The sequence below is a fragment of the Nyctereutes procyonoides genome, unplaced genomic scaffold (genome assembly GCF_905146905.1).
Source record: "Nyctereutes procyonoides isolate TBG_1078 unplaced genomic scaffold, NYPRO_anot_genome, whole genome shotgun sequence".
Taxonomy (NCBI): domain Eukaryota; kingdom Metazoa; phylum Chordata; class Mammalia; order Carnivora; family Canidae; genus Nyctereutes; species Nyctereutes procyonoides.
In genome coordinates, this window is record NW_026575048.1 from 9,806,006 (window position 1) to 9,822,774 (window position 16,769).

General features: G+C 36.9%; 1 pseudogene; it reads left to right on the forward strand.

Moving 5' to 3' along the window:
- The first annotated feature begins 8,807 nt into the window (after positions 1 to 8,807).
- LOC129510842 (mortality factor 4-like protein 1) lies at positions 8,808 to 16,297 on the forward strand (annotated as a pseudogene).
- The last annotated feature ends 472 nt before the right edge of the window (positions 16,298 to 16,769 follow it).

The following is a 16,769-nucleotide window of genomic DNA, read 5'->3' on the forward strand; positions in this document are numbered from 1 at the left end:
AAAATTATTTTAAATGATTACATTAAAAATGTATTGGGCATTTATAGCATTTATAGTGATGACAGCAATATCACAAGGGGTTGTAGGTAGAAATCGGAAAGAGTTATAATTCCTTACCACACGTGAAATGGTATAGTATTTGAAAGTAAACTTACATAAGATAAAAATGCATGTTACAAATTCTAGGGCAAGCACTAGTTCTTTAATATAATGGATATTCTAATACAAGAGATAAACTCAAATTATTTAAAACGATTAACTAAAACCAGAAAAGGTAAAAAAAAAAAATAGTGGGAAGAAACTAAAAAAAATCAATAAATATTAAATACTGACTAAAATTAGGAAACTGATATCAATCCAGCCATATCAATAATAATTTTAAATGTGAATGTCCTGAATATACCAAATAAAAGAGAGATTGTCAGAAAGTATGAAAAATCATGAATAAACTATCTGTTGTCTAAACAAAGCCCACTTTACATATAAAGACACTTTTAGGTTAAATGTAAAGAAAGAAAGAAAAAACTCAAAAACAAGAAATACAGATCCTTAAAGACAGAAAACAAACTGGTGGTTGCCAGAGGAAGGTGGGTGGAGTATGGGTGAAATAGATGGATTAAAAGGTATAAACTTCCAGCTATAGAAAAAAATGAGTCACAAAGATGAAAAGCACAGCATAGGGAATACTGTCAACAATACTATAATAATATTGTATGGTGACTACACTTCTGTGATGAGCACTGAGTAAGGAATGGAATTGTTGAATCAATATGTCCTATAACTGAAACTAATATAACATTGTACGTTAATTATACTTCAATAAAATAAATATCTTTAGGGAAAAAATTACTTCATTTCTGAGTCCCCATCCAACTCAAACACCATAGAATCTATTCTAAACTCTTACTTGGCAAAGGAGTCTTATTTTCTAAAACTATCAGGTAGCCACCCTGAGACCCAGGCCCAAACTTACAAATTAGCTTAAATCCCATTTTTAAAAAGATTTATTTATTTATTTATTTGAAAAAGAGATGGGGGACAAGGGGGGCATGAGCTGGGGGTAGAGACAAAGAGATAAGGAGAGAGATCTCAAGCAGACTCTCTGCTAAGGGCAGAGCCTGACACCAGGCTTGATTCCAGGACCCTGAGATCATGACTTGAACTGAAAGCAAGAGTCAGCCAGTTAATTGACTTTTAGTCACCCAGATGCTTTCCTATTTTTTAAAACCTCTTTTGAAACATTAAAGCCCATATATATGTTTAAATAATCTTGTTATATTTGCTTTCCTTGCAGGGGGCTTTTTATTGTTTTCATTAAAATAAAAATCCCTCTGGTTTACTTTCTAAATGCGTTTTCACTAGGCCTCCAAAAAAAATAAAGAAGAATGAAGAAAGATATACCATGCTAACACTTAACAGAGAAAAGCTGGAATAACTCTATTATCTTCAGGAGAAGCATTTTTTCAAAAAAATGATAATGGTAAGGGATAAAGAGGTGCAGTACATAATGATAAAGGTACCAATTCTCAAAGAAAATACAACCTTCTTATATATGGATGTAGGTAACAACCAGAAGGTCAAATAAAATATATCAGACAAAAACTGAGAACATCAAAGATAGATAACTCCACTATTATTGTCAGAGACTTCAACAACCTCCATTAGTAATCCAGAAGGCAGAAAGTCAGTAAAGACAGAGCTGACTTGACCAATACTGTCAATCAACTTCATTGAAGTGACATTTTTGGAACACGCCATGGAACAGCAGTAGAATATACATTCAGTTCAAGCTCACATGGACATTCAAGAGAGGCCATAGAACAAAGTTTAAAAACATGAAGAATAGAAATTATATAAAGTATGATTTCAGATCAAATGGAATTAAAGTAGAATTCAATAACAGAAAAATAGCAGAAAAATCCCTAAGTACTTGCAAATTAAACATCACACACCCAAATGATAATAGGTCAATAAAGTTTTTTTAAAAAATTAAAATGTTTTCAACTAAAATCCAGAATACATAAAGAACTTCCAAAATTCAACACCCTCAAAATGAATAATATAATTAAAAATGGGTAGAGACATTAATAAACATTTTCCCAAAGACATACAGATGGCCAACAGACACATGAAAAGATGCTCAATATGATTTGTCATCAGGGAAATGCAGATCAAAACTTCAATTGGATATCACCTTGCACCTGTCAGCAAGGCTAAAGTCAACAACACAAGAAACAAATAGGTGTCGGTGAGGATGTGGAGAAAGGGGAACTCTTAGACTGTTCATAGGAATGCAAACTAATACAGCCATTGTGGAAAAACAGTATGGATGTTCCTTAAAAAGTTAAAACTAGAACGACCCTATGATCCAGCAATTGCATTACTAGGTATTTACTCAAAATATGCAAAAATAGTAACTCCAAGGAATACATGCACCCCAATATTGATAGCAGTATTATCAGTAATAGCCAAATTTTGAAAACAGCCCAAGTGTCCAATGATAGATGAATGGATAAATTAGATGTGGTATACATAGACAATGGAATATTATTTAGACATAAACAAGAATGAAACCTTGCCATTTGCAAGGACATGGATAGAACTAGAGAATATTATGTTAAGGGAAATAAGTCAGAGAAAGACAAATAGCATGATTTCACTCATATGTAGAATTTAAGAAATAAACAAAGGAGCAAAAAGAGAGAGGAAGGCAAGAAATAGACTTTTTTTTAAAGATTATTCATTTATTTATTCATGAGAGAGGCAGAGACATAGGCAGAGAGAGAAGCAGGGTCTCTATAGGAAGCCCAATGAGGGACTTGATCCTGGACCCTGGGATCATGACCTGAGCCCAAGGCAGAAGTTTAACCACTGAACCACCCAGGCATCCCAAGAAACATACTTTTAACTATAGAGAACAAACCAATGATTACCAGAAGGGTGGCAGGTGGGGGGATGGATGAAATGTGATAAGGAAGAAGGAGGGCTCTTGTGATGAGCACCACATGAGGTATAGAAGTGCTGAACCACTAAATTGTACATCTGAAACTAATATTACAGTGTATGTTAACTAACTGGGATTTAAATAAAAAGTTGAAAAAAATTTTTCAACTAAAAAAATTAAAACACAATATATCAAAATCTATGGCATTCAGCAGAAGTAGAGCTTAGGATAAGAATTTAACTCATATGTTAGAAAAAATATCTAAAAGTTAAACATGTTTCCCCTTTAGTAAACTAAAGGGAAAAAAAGAAATTTGGGGGGCATTTGGGTGGCTCGGTGGTTGAGCGTCTGCCTTTGGCTTAGGTCATGATCCTGGGGTACTGGGATTGAGTCCCCCATCACATTCCCCACAGGGAGCCTGCTTCTCTCTCTGCCTATGTCTCTGCTTCTCTCTGTGTGTCTCTCATGAATAAATAAAATCTTAAAAAATGAGAGAGAGAAAAGTTTAAGCTAAAAAAAGAAAAAAAAAAAACAGTGGAAGAACTTTTAAAATAAATACAACTTAGAAAAGATACCAGTGAAATTGAAGACATAAAAATCATACAAGAGAATCAACAAAACCCAAAGTAGGTTATTTGAAAAGATTAATAAAATTGATAAAACCATACCCAGTCTCAACAAGAAAAAAAAAGACAGAAGACACATATTACCAATATTATTTATGCAAGAGAGGTTATCTTGACTTATAGATATTAAGTGGCTATTAAAAGGATAATAATGGATACTATGAACAATTTCATGCTTATCCATTTGATTACTCAAAAACACTCATTCCTTGAAAGACATAAACTACAAAGCTCTATATTAAACAAATTGAATCAATAATAAATAAAGAAAGGAGGAAGAAAATAGATGGAAGGAAGGAACGACAGATAAAGGAAAGAAAGAAGAAAGGAAGGATTCAATTGCGAAGAATTCTCATTCATTTTTGAGAGGAATGCAAAATCATATAGCAATTTTGGAAAAGAGTTTGGCAGTTTCTTATAAAGTTAAACATAGTCTTATATGATCTAGCAATGAATTCTTAGATATTTGCCCAATTGTTTTGAGTAGTTAAGACCACTCAAAATCTGGCATTTGTGTTTATTACAACTTTATTAATAATCAACAAAACTAGAAGCAACCAAAATGTTCTCAACAGATGAATGGCTAAACACACTGTAGCACATTTATAAACTGCAATCATATTCATTGATAAAAAGGAATGAGCTGCCAATCCATGCAAAGTCACAGTGAGACTTAAAAGAACATTACTGAGTGATATTAGCCAGTAAATAGGCTCCATGCTATATGACCTCATTTATTTGACAATCTGGAAAGGGAGACTACAGCAACATTAAACATACCAGTGGTTGTCATGAGTTTAGATTTGGGGGAATTAGGGCATCTGTGTGGCTCAGTAGTTGAGCATCTACCTTTGGCTCAATTTGTGATCCCAGGATCCTGGGATCCAGTCAATATTGGGCTCCCTGCAGGGAGCCTGCTTATCCCTCTACCTCTCTCTCTCTCTCTCTCTCTCTCTCTGTGTGTGTGTGTGTGTGTGTGTGTGTCTCATGAATAAATAAATAAAAACTTAAAAAAAGGTTTTGGGGAATTGAACAGGTGGAGCATAAGGAATGGTTAAGGCAGTGAAACTTTCTTTAGGATACTGTAATGGTTACCACATGACACTATAAATATGACAAATCTCATAGAACTTTACAGTATAAAGGGTGAAAACTAATATATGAAAATTAAATATAGACACAGAAATATATTTTATGTGATGTTTGGGGAATTCCAGAATGGGATATGAGAAAAGAAACTGATTGAATTAAAAAAATATGAATCAACCTCATTTAAGGGAGTGGGGGAAAGAGATGCTCACTTGTGAACTGCTGGAACGCAATGGAGTCTGTATAACTAAAGGTCAAAGAAAGAGTACATCAGCACTGCACTCTCCTAGTGTGCCAGCGTGCACTGGGTCAGGCTAACAATTTCGAAACCACTACACATGTATACCAGAATTAAACAATTAAGAAAATATAAGCTGAGTGGTGGAAGATATGTTTCTCAGTCTTGGATTAAGAGACTACAAATAACTGAAGAGTTGAACGAGCCCTGGGGTGAACCAAGTTCAAGACATCAGTAAGATGATGTGAAGTGAAAATATTTAAAATGAAAAAAAAGAAAATATTTAAAATGCTGAAAGAAAAAAAATTAAAATTCTGTATTCAACAACAACCCTGTAAATTAGGTACTGTTATCATCCACATTTTACAGATGAAGAAATTGAGGCATGATGAGAGTAAGTAACTTTTCCTAAAGTTACATAATTCGTGATAGAACTGGAGTCTGAACCCAGGCCAACTGGAGTCCGTATTCTTCTCCATTATGCTACACTGGTTACCTCTCCACTTATTTTTTATCACAACATCTATATATTTTTACAGCACCTGGTTGTTTCTGTGGCTGTCTTGATGACTAGGAGTTGAGCAAAAGATCAGATAATCTTTATTAATTAATGAAAGAATGGATGAATACAGATACAATTTTGACATAATGATAGCTGTCCTTGGTTGCTTGGCTGCTGAAGCTACCACATGAGTTGTTAGAGACTAATCCAAATCCACCTAAAAAAATGATAGGATGATTTTTATGTCATCTAGCCTGTAGTTACTTAGCAGTATACTAAAGGATTTTTTCAATCAAACCAGTAAGGTTTTGCTGAGCATTTGTTATGTAGCTCACATTGTACTGGGCACAGAGGGAAACATTTGGTGATGACTCCGTTGTAGTCCAAGCACGAAGCTGTAGAAATAAGCTCTACTACTGGGAATCTGTGAGGTAAGAGGACAAGATAAAATTTGCTCTAAGTTGTACATCACTGACTTTAAATATGTGAAAAGGCAGGGAAACATTTACACATGATGAGTTTGTCTGGGGGAAATTCTCATACAGTATTCTCTGAGGGACAGACTTTCACCTATGAACATATATGTCATTGTTGATTGATTTCATAAATGAGTGGAGTTGTTTTATGATTGAAAGTATTTCAGTCTGAAAAGCATTTCAGCAAATGGAAATAAGGAGGTCTTAGCCTGGCCAGGAATTTGGGAGGTGATGGAAAAACAGAGATGAGCAAAGGTGGATTCCTTAGATTCAGAATACTGATGGCCAACCCATGAATACAGACCCAAAGAAGGAAAATAGAGTGTTCAAATTATTTACCATACTGTATTAGAGATGGGTAGGAGGTGTGGATTGAAAAGCAGATTTGCCTTGAAGGCTAAGCTTGAGGGTCTCTCATTTGAAAGTGTCACTTCTAAAGTTCAGCAGATTCTCCTCTAGGAACATGGGATAAATAAAGCACTGCATTGTCCACTCACTGATAGCTTAGGGTTCCCTGAGCCCAGTTTTTACACTCTAGGCCAGTGGTTCTCAACTAAGCAAAGCCTGGAGACAGTTTTTAATAGAGTGACTGGGGCCAGTGGGTGATCCTGGCATCTGGTGGAAGAGGCCAGTGATCCACCACAAGATCCATAATACAAAGGATAGCCTCTTGCAACAAAGAACTGTTGGATTCACAATGTCAGTAGTGCTCTGGTACAGGGATTGTGGGTGAGGGCAGCAGGCTGTCAACATACCCTCATTACCCAGAACCTATCTTTGATCCTGATAATAAGAATGTGAACAAACTCTGCTCAGCTCCTCAGAGGGGGAGAAGAAGGTAGGGTAATTTAGCAACTGTCAATGAAGAGAACCTGGCCACAGACCAGCTACTTGATGCAGCTGTCCTACCCCACCCCAAAAGAATGTGAGTCTATATTTATTTTCTACCCAACATTTTCCTTAATTCGATCTCTCTGATTTCACCTGTCCCTATTTACTTGATCCTCCATTCAATTCCCCTACTCTATACCCTTCCTTCATTCCTTATATTGACTCTGATATTCCAAATCCAATAAAATATATTCCAAAAATTTACATTGTTTTAGAAAAGGTAATTATTTTAGAGAAGGTAATTAATTTCTAGATAAGTTCTCCTAATTCTCATTTGAAACATTCATCACTTTTACATATTTATTCGATTTAATAATCCATTTCATTGAAAATACAATTTTGTTAAACCAGAAATTTCTCTCTTGCTTTGGGTTAATGCCAAAGTATCAACCAACATTTGAACCTCCAAAGCAGATGAAAGCTATCTGTTGTTGAATCATTACTACTGCTTCAGCTGTATTAGCAAACCTTTCTTTTTATTCCTATGTTCACTTTTGAAATGTATTAGGTGTTTGAATTTTTAAAGAATTGAGTAGGCCTATAACCCAAGATTTTATGAGGATTTATAACTCTACATTTCATTAAATATATGTCTGGAACTAGTGCTTCAATAGGAAAAAATAGTCTTTAGAATTGTGAAAGGTAGCAATACATTTGATGGCCAAAATAAAGTAGGAAAGAAAAGTGAACAGAAATTCTATTAACATATCAAAAATGTATTTGAAAACATAAAATAATAGAAGTATATATTTTTTAGCACCAAGGAATTGCTGTGTTAGTTTCAACTCCTTGAGAAATTGATCTTTAGGAGATAAATTACATCACTTCTAATAAGGAGAAGGACATATAACATGAACGAAATTGAAAAAGAGGGAGAAGGTAAAAGAAGTAGTGATGAAAATGAGAAATGGGACAAATTAGGAGGGTTGAGGAGGTGGGGGGAGGTGCAGGAGCAGCAGAGTGACCTCTGGGAACCCAACTGGCCTGCTATTTTCAAAATCAACCAAAGCAGGCTTAGCGTACTATCTGAGATTTGTTAAATCCTGTTGAGAATAAGTTTTGTCTCTTCCTACTGAGCTAAGGCCTTCAAACCTATAATATAGTACAGATTAAGAATTAATGTTAGACATTTTGTTGTCTAGGAGCATTATTACACTTAATAGCTCTCATTAAGGAGCCAGAGCTGAGTCATTTGAGTACAGATTGGAATAACATTTATGCTTTTGCATCTAGACCTATTTCAGATTAAGTACTACTGACCAGCCCTCTAGGATATCATTTGGGCCTCATTCTTTTTTTTCCTCAAGATGTACATTTATTTAGAGAGAAATTTTCCCATTGACACGTGAGAGTTGTATGTTTTTGTGTGTCTGTACTTACATTCTTTTTTTTTTAAGATTTATTTATTTATGAGAGACAGAGAGTTGAGGGAGATGCAGAGAAAGGAGGAGACAAAGAGTCAGAAGCTTTAACCAACTGAGCTACTCAGGCACTGTTGTGCTTATACTCTTGTTGGAAACCTTTCTATTGTCATGGGAAAGAGTTTTGAAATCTATAAACCCATATTGTCAAAACATTACTTTGAAGTTACTAATAAACTCAACATAATTCTTAGAAATGATTGCCCTCAAAAGTCATCTTCCATATTAAGTATTTTCTTTGGAAAAAGATTGTAAAACTCAATTTCTTTTGAAATATAGGCCACTATGTTAAAATAACTGTTTATCAAACAATCATCAAATAACTAACCAAAAAACAAACTAACCAACAAAACCCCAAATGTGAGACTTTTAAAGTAAGCATTATCTCAGGAAAACCTTCCCAGATTAAATTTGCTGTTGCCTTTGCTTTTTTGGTTTTAAGTAATTCTCATAGGTTTACTTAAATATTTACTGCATGTTTATTTAACTAATGTCTGTATGCCCCTACCAGATAATACTTCCAGAAGGCAAAGTATGTGTCACTTTTATGTCTAGTGATTGACGTATCACAATGGCCTGATATATTTGTGAATATATTGTGAATGACAGGCAGGTCTAGCATGAACTCTGAGAAGGTGGACAGCTTGTGTTGTGTCACACAGCCTGCTATCCTGGCCACGGTGACCCAAGTATTAAATTTTGTACTGAGACATCTTCAAAGTTCTCACTCTCTGTTTCACTTGATGATACCACAATAAATTTAGGACAGACATATTTATCACCCATATCCTCAGTCTCTCTCTTTCTACTAATGAGGAAGCATTACACGTAAACATAAAGTGATGATGTGTTTACAGTCAAACCTCCTTTGATTAAAATTAATAAAGAGAGAAGGCTGGCTATGAGGTAGGATTCTCACTAGCTTTTGTATTTCTTTCCTAAGTGTATCTCCCCAGTGTTCAGCAGGCTTTATCTTGCTAAATGTTAGAAGATTATGCTAATTAATAAACAAGTGAAGACAGCAGAAGGGTGAACAGAACATTAATTTATCCTGCTTAAGGCTTTAAATAAAATCTTCTCAGACCATGAGAGGAAAAAAATAACTTGGACAGCTTTTTAATAACACACAGCTATTAATTAATATTTTCTTATGAATTATCTTTCCCCAACTCCATGAGAAGAGCCATTTGAAATTTAATATTTTTCCAAAAAAGCCACAAGAAATTGCCATGCCCAGTTCTCCAGAACAAGAACATTTTATGTTTTATTTTATTTCATCTTGTTTTAAGCTCGGTGGGTTAGAATTTGTTAGCTCATTGGATTGTAAAATATACCTCTGTAGCAAACTATTATTGAAGTGCTTTATCATTGAAGCATAGAAGTTGGCATCCTGTAGGATTATCCTGCTAGTGATTTCATATGCAGGGCCCACTGGAGCTGTGTCTATTTGTTCTGCTGACAAGCCACAGAGTCTAAACTTTTAAAAGAATTGAGTTATGTTTAACAACATCCCTGCATTTTTCCTAAAAAGAAATGAAATATTCAGAGAAGGTCGACAGTTTTAGGAAGAAGAAAAGAACTGTCACTGGCGGCCACTGTTTTCCCAGCATGAGGTGCCCAGCTGAAGTGATACGCTGTTTATCTAAGGGACCGTCAGCAGACATGTTGTGGATTCGATAAAATTTATAAAATCTATAGTGTTGACTTGCCAGAGAAAGAAGCCCTTTTACTTCCTTGCAGAAACCTGCACAAGAATACAGATTGTTGCACAGCTGATTGCTATCTGTGCCACAGAAGAACAAAAAGGATAGGGCCGACCGTGGGGAGCTTCTGGATACTCAGACACCCTGACAACAAGGTGGTTATGGGGGTCTGAGCCAGAGGCCACGGAGGAAAAACCAAGTTATGAAAAATCAGGGAATTATCCCCATTGAGAGAAAGAGAGAAAAACAGAATTCATTATAGCTTGAAAGAAAGAAGGTAGAGTGGGCACCTCATCTTCAAGGAGAAGCAATATTGCTTAGGGAAAAATGAGCAGTGGCCTTTTCTGTCAACTGAGAACGTTAGAGGTTTACCAAGAAGGATTTAGGTTAAGCCTTGAAAGGCCACTTATGCTGCCCAGTAGGAACTCGTGTCATTGAATACAACTTCAGATTTTCCTTGTCAAGATATTTATTATTCTGAAATATGTGCATTCATGAGCTCTACCCAAAACTACAAATGTGTTTTCAAGTGACTTTCAAGTTTTGAACTCTGTGTCCTAGATTCCCCGAGGAGAGGGCTTATGAATGGGGTCAAGCCAACAGCCTGTAATTTTCTATGCTTCCAAACACTTGCCTAAATTACAACTTCATGGAGTCAAAAATCCCAATAAAAAGTCACGACACTGGAGTCACTTGATGGGTGATACCCAGAGTTCTCAGACTAAAATAGGCACCTATGTATTTTAATACTTTCAGGATAAATCCCAAATTAATTTAATTGCATTCAGTGTCTGTTTATAAAGAGCTCATTTCGAATTCTTGGTAAAGCTTTCCTTCGACAGTATACCACTAGTGGCTAAGTTTTGAAGGAGTCAAAAATTATCTGTGGACTTTCAACTGCGCAGGGCACCCCTCACCCTTGCATTGTTTGAAGGTCAACTGTACTCAAAATACCCAAAGATGTGTTTTTTGAAATGTTTAATCAAATAGAAAAATCTGACTATGAATTCAAAATAAGAGAATTCATAACTTAATAAAACTTCAATAGAAACAAGAGATTTCCAAGTGTAGTGATTTTAAAAATAAAGAAAAATGTGATCAATTGAAAATCACACTTAAATAACTTATATACTTAACATATCCAGTTGACTACACTGACACCTTCCCAGGTAATAACCAAAAAATAAAACCAACTAATACACATATTTCTTTCATCCGTGTATGACATAGTAGGGAAAGAAACAATTACTCTGGAAAGAAAACTAGCAGTAACTGTATCATCGCCTTGATGCGAGAAATCCTTTCAGACACTTTGGCCCTGAACAGTGAGGAAAAACGGAAGTTGATTTTCTTCTGGGATTTTTGCAACCACGCCCCAGCCCTGAAGGAAGTTTATAGCTCAACAGAAACTACTTCAACCCAAAGAGCTGCAAGACACTAGTTTAAAATTCTAAGTCATGGTTCTATTGTGATTGTGGAAACCTCTTGAAGAAGCAAAAAGAAACCTTTTGTAGGAGGAGTTTTCACCTGAGGTCAGATAATTCAAGTAATCTCCATATATAAATGCCCACAAAAATGCACATTTCACATTAAAATAGAAAATACACAAAGTGATGCTATCATTAGTAATTACAAAAGTTAATGCAGGGGGCACCTTGGTGGCTAAGTGGGTTAAGGGCTCAACTCTTGATCTCAGGGTCCTGAGATGGAACCCCACATAGGACTCCCTGATCAGCAGCTGGCAGGGGGTGGGGGAGTCATCTTCTCTCCTTCTCCCTCTGCCCCTCCCCCTGGCTCAGGAGCTCATGCTCACTCTCTCTCTCTCTCAAATAAATAAATCTTTAAAAATTAATACAAGAATAAGCCTCAAAATCATTAAATTATGGTATGATAAAAAATACTTCAGATATTTTAATAGGTTCCTAGAAATACAGCAAAGGCATACAAATTTGAACAAGGAAAATTTCAAATTCTTTCAAATAGAAAAAGGCTGGGAGGGGGGGTGGGGCGAGTGTTTCTGTGTGCCACTACTGGCTCCTTGTTTGGGGAAAGAAAAGGGACAGAGAAATGGGGACTGATGAATCGCCTGTGATGGTTAATTTTATGTGTTCACTTGGCCAGTCCACGGTACCCACATATTTGATTAAATACCAGTCTAGATGTTGCTGTGAAGGTATTTTTACATGAGATTCACATCTAATCTGATTATCCTCCATATGTGCCCGGGCCTCGTCCAACCATTTGAAGTCTACAGAGAAAAAGACTGAGGGACCCCAAGGAAGAGCCAGTCATGTCTCCACAGGACTTCTGACCTCCAGCTGTGGCATCAACTCTTCCCTGAGTTTCTGGCCTGTCTGACCCGTAAGTTTGGACTTGCCAATCCCCAAAATCATAAAAACCAATCTCTTAATATCTCTCCCTCCTCCCCGGCTCCACATCTCCTTCTCCACTCCTGTCTCTCCCACTGCATGCCTTCATAGTGACCACCCTGACAGCTCAAACGCTACCTCTAAAGGACTGTTTATGTAAGGGACTGTCCTATTCACCTCACCCTGAAAAACTAAGAATTCAGAGAAGCTCAGCTTATCAGCCTACTTTCTACTCATTTAGAAAACATAAAAAGTTAAAGGTAAATCAGCATCTTAAAGGCAGAAAGGACCCAACAAAAATTGACTCCCTGAACTTAACTTGAAGAAAACAGGAGAGCAGGCAAGTTCATAAAACAAATAATACGTGGATGGAACTGGAGGGTACTATGCTGAGTGAAGTAAGTCAATCGGAGAAAGACAAACAGTGTATGTTCTCATTCATTTGGGGAATATGAATAATAGTGAAGGGGAATATAAGGGAAGGGAGAAGAAATGTGTGGGAAATATCAGAAAGGGAGACAGAACATCAAGACTCCTAACTCTGGGAAACGAACTAGGGGTGGTGGAGGGGGAGGAGGGCGGGGGGTGGGGGTGACTGGGTGACGGGCACTGAGGGGGGGCACTTGACGGGATGAGCACTGGGTGTTATTCTGTATGTTGGTAAATTGAACACCAATAAAAATTAATTTATTAAAAAAAAAAACAAAAAACAAATAATAACCAAACAACAACTGTAACAATGATGACAACACAACTGTCTGGTATAAATGTACACTTAGAACCCAGGTGATGTTGTAAAGAGACATGACGGTTCCTAAAGAGAAGTGCTGCTATGTGAATGACTTAATGAGGATTGGGTGAATGAATGGCTCTGTGTGCAAGGGGGTTGTGTGTGGGGGGCGGTGTATGACTGTGTATGGGGGGTTGGGTGTGTGTGTGTGTGTGTGACTGTGTAGCATGTGCCTGGTTGTGTGTGGGTGTGTGGCTGTGGGGGGTGTGGCGATGTGTTGGGGTGTGCAGGGGGGCATGGGTGTGAAAGACAGACGCACAGAGACAAATAGAGCAGAGAGAAAGAGACAGTGAACGTGAGACAGAGACAGAGGAGATGTGCTGACAAATCACATGGGAGATCCTGAAAGCACTGATACCCTGGAGCATCAGCTGAATTAATGATTATGCCACAACCCAAAGTAAAAAGGAAATGAGGTAAGGATTTTAGTAAAATACTAATACTTTGAGAAGCCTTAACTAGTGATTTGACGTTGCAATTGCTTCACAGCTAAAATTCTTACTGAATTTGAAATGTCCTTTGTTATTGTTGTCCTGATTCCAGTGTGATTCAGGGACTAGAACAGGATTAAATGGCTTTACTCTGCCATCACTTGATTAGAAATTACGGACTGAAGATTCCATTCCCTTAATATATTAACATTATACAAATATTGATCTTACTCTATTCCATCAGTCTTTCTTTGTGTATCAATATCACCATTTTGAAATCTATGATGCATTGTTTCACTTTTGCAGTGTGTCTTATTCTTTTTTTTTAAATTTTTAATTTTTATTTAGTTCTTTTTTTTTAAGTTTGTCTTAATCTTATTTTTTTTTTTTTTTTTTGCAAAAAGTCTCTGATTATGCTCATACTGTACCCGAAGATGAATTTTAGGATTCTTTTCACTACTCCACAAAACAGCCCTGCCTGCTGGGACATGGATGCAGAGTGACCGAATTGTTGCCATATCTATTTTTCTTTGAGGGGATGCCTAATAATTTCCATCTCTGGCTCAATTTAAGTGAAGATAATTCTGAATTTTTTCTTATACTTTTCAGGTTCGCTTGAAGTAATTGGCCTTTGTCCTTTAAGTGTGTTTTTTTAAAAGGCCACCCATTAGTTCATGAGTTAATAAATGTCACATGTTTGGCCTCTGTCTGGCCCTGTAGCTTCTCTGTCTTGCTTCTTTCCAAATGAAGTACTCTGCTCTCTAACTTGGTAATTCTGTGTTTGCCTCTCTGTTTTGTATTCTGCGGCAGGCTTGTGTTGGGCAAGTGTTACTATAATTTGCTCCTTTTGATAAAACTAACTTTCTTGTTGATGTTTAAGCTGAAAAAGCTTTCCTTTGCCGTGCCGAAGCAGAAATGCTTTTATCTTCATGTATGGCATCACTGAGCATCTCCTCTGACTGCAAGAGTTCAGAGATGTGCTTTATCATTTATCATTTCATACTCACCACTGAGAATCAGATTTATTTCCAATGACATTGACAGTAAACGAAAGGTAGTAAGGCCATGCAGTTTTAGGGTCATACTCCTCTGAACACTGATTTGGACAATTTCCTCTTGAGGCATACAGTTGGGTCTTAGTGTTATGTTCATGTTACGTTTACTCGTTCTTTTTTTTTTTTAATTGAAGTTCGATTTGAACTTGTGCTTTCATTCCTACAAGCGTTCATTAATTAGCTATAACCTTCCAGGTGTTAGATCATTGCAAAAGATGGAAACATTTAGAAACTGTGGTTCTTATTCTGAAACAGCTCAGTCTATTAAGATAATAGACAAATAAACCAGATTTTTAGAGCGTTGGGTAAACATTATGGATATGCACTATGAAAGCAGGTAACATGGGAAGAGGTTGCATGGGGGAAAGGACCAAACTCTGATTAGTGCGTGTTCGGGGGAAGCATGCTTTCGAATACTGTGACTGAACCAAATCTTGCAGGATGAGAAATTAGTCAGCCAGTGCATGGGTAAAGGGCATTCCTACAGGAAAGATCACATGCATTTGGAAACAAATGGGAGGAAGCAGAATCCATTCAGATTTTCAGTGCATTTCTCTAAGACTTAAGTACATGGTATAAGGGAAATGAAGTAAGAACTGTGGCTGGCGAAGAAAATAGATCATAGAGTTACAAGCAAAACAGTTTACAAAATAAACTATATAACCTTTATGTAAAGGTTGCCATAAAGGACAAACGAGTGAAATACTTTTTACATTACAGTGGTTGGAATAAAAATTGGGATTGAGTGGGTTCTAGAAAGCAGGGTATTCATATATATGGACACCAATCTATGGAAACAGTGTGAACTTCAAACAGCCAGTCAGGAAGTGCCCGGGTGGCTCAGTGGGCTAAGCATCTGCCTTCAGCTCAGGTCATGACCCTGGGGTCCTGCGATCAAACCCCACATGGGGTTCCCTGCTCAGTGGGAGACCTGTTTCTCCCTCTCCCTCTGTACTTCCCCCTGCTTGTGCTCTCTCACACTCTGTCTCTCAAATAAATACATAAAATCTTTTTTGTTTGTTTGTTCTTAAGCAAAACAAAAAACAAACAGCCAGTCAGGAGCAATATGCAAAGATTACAACGAGGCAGGCCCCAGGCCCCAGGAAAGAAGACTTCTGGTCTGCCAATAGACAAATGCTCAAGTAAAAGCCAAAAAGAGGGAACTGAAAAAGCTGGATAAGATAGTGGCAGACCAGGGAAACACCTCAGCCCCCTCACAAATAAAAGGCCTCAATGGATCCCACTGCCCTTTAATTCATGAACAAAATTAAAATAAAAATTCCTAAGAACTAAAACCATGGCTTGTTGATGATTGGGACTTAACTACCAGGAAGCAACAGGTCTTTTATCTTCCTGCCAAGAAGAATATGGATCCCAAGCCCTGCAAATTACAAGAAATCTCAAGAAATACAGATAATAAGGAGTTATGCAGTTAATGAGGTTGTGGCACACATAAAGAAATATTTCAGAGAACTTTTGGGCACTCAAATACTCTACAACCTTGAGAGACCACAGGACACGGAGATCCTTGCAGATCATCCAGATGTACCTGACCCAGGTGTATGGAGCACCACATCTACTGAGATTATTTTTACGAATTAGAGCAATGTTGGCCTACACAACTCTGGATGAGAAGAGCCTTGTGTCATTACTGAATTACCCTCGTGATTTCCTAAAATACCTGGCACAGAATTCTGCAACCCAGTTTAGTGCCAGAGATTATGAAGTGGCTCTTCTTGTGTACCATCGGGAGGCTGTGTGAGGTGACGCCCTGACACTCCCTTTGTTTGGATCTCTGAATACACATTTTTGTTCTTAGTCCTTCTCTTGGACAAATGATGTACTTTCAAAATGCTAGTGTATAACAACTGATGTTTGTTTTCTGCTTGATTTTAAACAGAGAAAATAAAAAGGTTTATAGCACCAAAAACAAAACAAAACAAAATAAACTATACACATGATTTCTTGATTCCAGCAAAACTAAAAGCACTTCAACGGCCATTTATGACGTATTGACACTTGAATAATCTTGGGAAGATTATGTATAAAAGAGGTTACAAAACATGCCTAAGAGTAGAAAGTAGAAAAATATTTACTTCATTAACAGATTTAAGGCAAGTGATCTCTGGAGTCAACTGTTTACACTGATCCTTCTGACTTCCTTCTCATGGGAATTTTAAATCTGTCACTCTCCCATTTCAGTCAAGCAAGACTATCGGTGATGTCATTCCTCA